General features: G+C 31.3%; 1 long non-coding RNA gene across 2 annotated transcripts; it reads right to left on the bottom strand.

Moving 5' to 3' along the window:
* Positions 1-284: 284 nt before the first annotated feature.
* On the bottom strand, positions 285-5154 carry LOC117213196. 2 transcript variants are annotated; one of them, XR_004488600.1, is made up of 3 exons: positions 4819-5154; positions 2844-3015; positions 285-1183 (listed from the first exon to the last, which is right to left on the bottom strand). It is a non-coding gene; the product is annotated as an uncharacterized LOC117213196 (long non-coding RNA). The 2 variants fall into 2 exon arrangements; XR_004488601.1 differs by having other exon boundaries at positions 285-1173; positions 4819-5151.
* Between the last annotated feature and the right edge of the window lie 213 nt (positions 5155-5367).

The following is a 5367-nucleotide window of genomic DNA, read 5'->3' as shown; positions in this document are numbered from 1 at the left end:
CTACGGATCGAGTGTTAGTAATATTAATGAAAGTTGACAGTGATCAAAAGTAACCAAAATGACAATCCGAAATGTCTCATCATCGACAATGGTTATCAGTGTCGCAAAAAAATTCTGTTGTTAACAACAGCTATCGGCAACTAAAAGAATTCCAATATTGATAATTGTTGTTAGTAACAAGAAAATGAATGGTTATTTAAAATCAGAATATCAAAAAATTAATACTCTTTAATCATTTAATTATCTGAAATATTTCTTTAAGGTTTAGTGATCATTGACTTCCATTTAAACAAAAATTACTTTCTTCTCAATGACCTTTCTCATAAAATTTCTACAAATAACTGTTATTTTTGGTTCCTGCATATTGCCGTGGTGTTGAAAGCATTTGGATTTCACGTACATACCATAACGGTATACGTTCCCCACTTTCCCCACGCGATCGTATACTCTAAGCACAAGCGAATGCACACCTTCGAGGATGATGGATGACACTGCATCTGTGTTCAGATACAATCCGATCGCTTCTATGTACCAATACATTTCCAAAACGTAGCATATATTTTATTTTATATGTAGATAAGTCATACAGATATTTATGACAAGATAACTTAATAAAAAAGATTAACTTTTTGATATGAAAGTGGCTTGCAGAAAACAAATATTTTAATTCTTTATTTTAGTATCTAATATTTTAATGGAATATCTTGATAGAGTTGGATGATAGGGTTTTAAAACTGTAAACACTTTATATATGTTATACTTGTAAAATAATTTCATTTATCTACGTTCCTAAAATATTACTTGTTATTTGTGAGATAGTAGAAATTCTTTTGATTCGATCTCCTATTTTTCTTACGCGATAACATCTTCGATACAACACGATGTAATCTTTTTAGATCGGCCAAAGTAGACTTAGATCACGCTGTAAGATCTTACTTGTAGTCTGACTTTGGTTGGCAGCCGGTGATTATCCGTGAAGTGGAAAGGGGCTGATAGATGGGGGTGCTTCCCGTCGATATGCTCTACCACACGCTACTACTTTATCATCCCTCGGCACCCGACCGTCCATCATTCGCAATCACTTCCTTGCGCATTTACTCTCCGTGAGGTGAGGCGATCAATTCAAATTTCGTTTCGCTGCACATCTTCTAAGTTGCAACCATTTTCAATTTTCTGAAAGCTCCTTGACAATCAGAATCGCGTAACATCCTTATTGAAATCTAACAATAATTATTGAAGTTTAGATTTACAATACTCAAATGAAACGTACGTTTGCAAAATATATGTACAATTTTGAAAATAATGTTTACAAGATTGATACAACTGTCATATTTATAATCTACATAAAGATTTGATTGTTATAATGATTTATGTAAACAAACTATTTTTGGATAACTAATGCAAATAAAGTTGATCATATACAGAGTGAGACGTAGAAATCTGACGAATAATTTAATAAACGAATGTCGAATAAATCTAAAAAATTTTTGAGGTTTAGATTTGTTTTCGTTAAAGGATGCAGAGAATTGTGTAGCAGTAGTTATAAATAAAATATATTTTGTAGTAGTCTACCTATGAAATGATATAGATGTTTTAAATCAATACGCATATTTTATTAGCATATGAAGAAACTTAGAGCATATATACGTTACATTGTCTATATTTCAACTTTTATCTTATATATTTTTGAAACTTTGAATATATAAATACTTATTTATAATGTTTAGTTCAGTAGTTTCACCATTAAATTTTATAGATGGTGTTCTTAACTAAAATATGCTAAGACAAATGAAATTCATTTACATCAGATTGATAAATTCTGACTGCGTTGGTGACGTCTCTGTGGGAAATTATGTATATCGCTGCTAACTGACACATTAATTAACTCGGATCATTTTCTATGCTATTATTTCCTCTATTTAAGACTTCTGACACGTAAAGTGTTGTTTCAGAAATAGATACGATGTAACTTTTACGTTTGATACCTTTATAGATTTATTCACTGCATAGTTTTGTTTAAGTATCTTCTTTATATAAGAAAGTTAAGAATAGATTAAACAGTATTACTACTATTATTATTAAGCTTACAAAGAAGTATTTATATTGCAGCTTACATAAGTATCTTCTCTCTGATATATTTAAATCATTACAGTTAACATGATGCAGTAATAACATTAAAATGTAGCTAATTAAGTAAGAGAAACGTCTTGCGATAATTTACTGAAGGTAAATATATAAGTATTTTATTAATAATTAATTTTAATTCTTTAGCATATGCAATAAAGTCGCAAAGATAAAAACATATCCGTGTATATTTCAATTTTCCATGGAATATAAATTTACTATTAGTTGCTAAATTATATAAATACTTTCTTTAAATAATATGCACTTAAAGACATATTACTTAATAATTATATAGATATTAGCGTCAAACATTAAGAGAAAAAAGCAATATGTTAAATATTAACATATGTTAAATAATAAAATATAATAATTAAATAATAATATAATAATAAATAAAATATAATAATTATCTTATGTTGAATTGCTGTAATTGATAACTATTTGATATTTCGTAAACAATGTAATCAGTTGTAATCAATTTTTATACAAATAAACAAGCATGCATTAAAATTTGCTACGTAATGTGCTATGTTATGAAAGTAATAAAATATCAATTACTTATCAATAGTAATATATGTTAACAGTTAAAATTATATTGTTAACAGTAATGAATATACATATATATAAATGTAATCAATGTTTTACTTCTTCTTTAAAGAAACCTCAATTTGTTGGTTCGGAGAAATGATTAAATGATAATTTGAAATCTTTCAACAAACCTGATTCGTCAAGCTTTTGTAAAAGGCAATACCATTCTTCGACAAACCAAGCATCATTTATCTCACAGTTTCTTGTCTTCTTTCTACTCCATTTACCGTTACGTCCGGAACATTAATTTCCTCTTATAGCCGCGAAGAGTCGTGTTTATCATTAGTTCCCCGCCACTTAGTCCTGGAAAATGTACATATATAAGGCTTCCTCTGACAGCAGGTTATACCTATATCGTAAGTGTAAAGCCTACATGGTACATAATAATTTTGAGCCTGGAAACCAAATGATCGAAAAAAGCGCGCAGCTGCTTGCCATAATTTCATCGAGTAAAGTATCTTCAAACGTTGCAATAACTGTCAAGAGGGGACATGGTGGAAAGCCTGATATAAGAGGTATAAGAGGTACGTCTGTTTCGATTTGTCTTGAAAATCTCTTGTTTTTATAAAAAAGTGTATAAGTAATTACCAATTTTTCAGTTACAATTAATTCGATTTCTATTTCTACTACGTATTATAGTAACTGCAAATGGTAAATGCAAAGCTTTAAAGTATTATGGTTTGTAATATTCCTGAAGATATATAAAATATACTTATATTGTTTTAAACTTATGGTCGAACGGTGATTTATATATATAAATGTTTTGCTTGCATGTTTTTATAGTATACCACTACAAATTGTTAGATCGTTGTAAATCTTATGGTTGCTAAGGATGACAATTTATTATGCTACATGCTACATATTTCTAGTCTTCGCTATACTTCCTGTCAGATTTTCTTTCCCTTTTCAACTTAGTTGATACGTGACCTCGTGGTGTATTAACGGTACTAAATAAATTCCACGATATAATCTACGGCAAGCCAAAGTTAATAACCCAGAGAGTTTACGATGAAGTACATCGTTAGCTTAATTTTATTCGCTGTAAGTAACGATGCGTGACTGGCTGATGGTTAGAGTTAGAAACGAGAATGTATTTAGTTGACACAGAAGTATCTAGATACATAATAGAATTTATTTCCTCCTTTGTCTTATTTAATACCGATGGTGAGCGCCAATTAATTTAAAAATAACGAGGAATAATGTAATGCAATATGTTAACAGTTTTGTGCGTGACCTGTTGAAACTCCTTGCGTTGACTAAAATTTTTAATTTTACGTTTCATTATTGTCCTGTGTTCAATTTTATTTGCGACTACTTTCAAATGTTATAGTCATGTGAATATCTTTCGCAACATAGTTTTTGGAAGAAAATGAAATTCAATTACTATGGCAAATTATGTCTCAGCTCACTTCCTGTACATTAATTAACGGAAAATGTTCAAATTCATGGTTCTTCTTCGTAAATACAATTAGTCTAATTGTCTCAAATTATACAGGGTGTCACAGGAATCGTATGATTGGTAATAAGGTGATTCTATGTGAAGAAATAAGTCAAAAATATGGGATAGAATTTTTCGCTTTCGATAAAATCGAGTTTGTAGTCAAATAGACTTAAACTTGGCCAATTCTGAATTGAACAGAAATAAATAATAGACAATAATGTAGAATTTGTGAGATGTTGTGTATTTGATAAAAATAAATTTGAGAACTTATCGTGCCTGCATAACAGGGCAGTTCTCAATCGAAATGTGTAAGCTTTATTTTCTTATAAATGAAGCCCTAAACAGAGAAATTTGTTTCAAACTCGATTTTCTCGAAAATGAAGCGAGGTATGAAAATATTTTATTTTATATTCTGAACTTGTTTTTTCACGTACAATTATGCCTGTTAAACACCCTGCATATATTACGTGTATTTTTAAAAGTAAGCGAACTAAATATGAAATCGTGACTCTAGTCTTCAAATATAATTTAAATATATAGTATTCGGAAACGCGTACTTCCTAATGAAAGTAGTAAATATTGTACATCTACAACGATATGAATTATCATTAAATAATGAAAATATGCTGCATCGCATCCGTTTGAATGGTTGAAACGATGCGTACGGTTGCCTCGAAGGAAGGCAGCTGGTAATCCCTTGGAATAAACGTAGTAGCCGATAGCTGGATATGCCGCAACACTTTTCGTCCGCGTGGAAGATATTTTCGTGGTGCTCTAACGATGTGTCACGAGATCTACGAGGCTGTTTGTCGGTGAGCACAAAAATAGGCCTCACTCTGCACTCACTTCATCACTCGAACGAGCCGCGATAGCAGCAATGCGCCTCCCCTTCTTCTTGTCGTTAGACAGAACGGATGCTCGACGACTGGTTGGCTGAAAATGTTGGCGACGTCGTGCATGCCATTAGCCCGGCGTCGCGACGTTACCGTCGGATTAACCCCAGTCGAGGGTTACGCACGTGAACTTTGCGATTTCATCGAAGCTATGCGTTTTCAAAATTTTATGGTATCTTGGCGTCGCGTCGTTAGGTTCTCGCTATTTGACTACAGGAATGTTTCTCGCGGATAGATACGTCTGTGTATTTTATTTACTGATTCACTACAATTGATGTCAAGTTTTTTTATATGTATACATATATTATCATGTTTAGAATT

Source organism: Bombus bifarius, unplaced genomic scaffold (genome assembly GCF_011952205.1).
Source record: "Bombus bifarius isolate JDL3187 unplaced genomic scaffold, Bbif_JDL3187 scf7180000008519, whole genome shotgun sequence".
NCBI classification, from domain to species: Eukaryota; Metazoa; Arthropoda; class Insecta; order Hymenoptera; family Apidae; genus Bombus; species Bombus bifarius.
The sequence above is the reverse complement of the archived record's forward strand: the minus strand, read 5'-3'. Positions and strand labels throughout refer to the sequence as shown.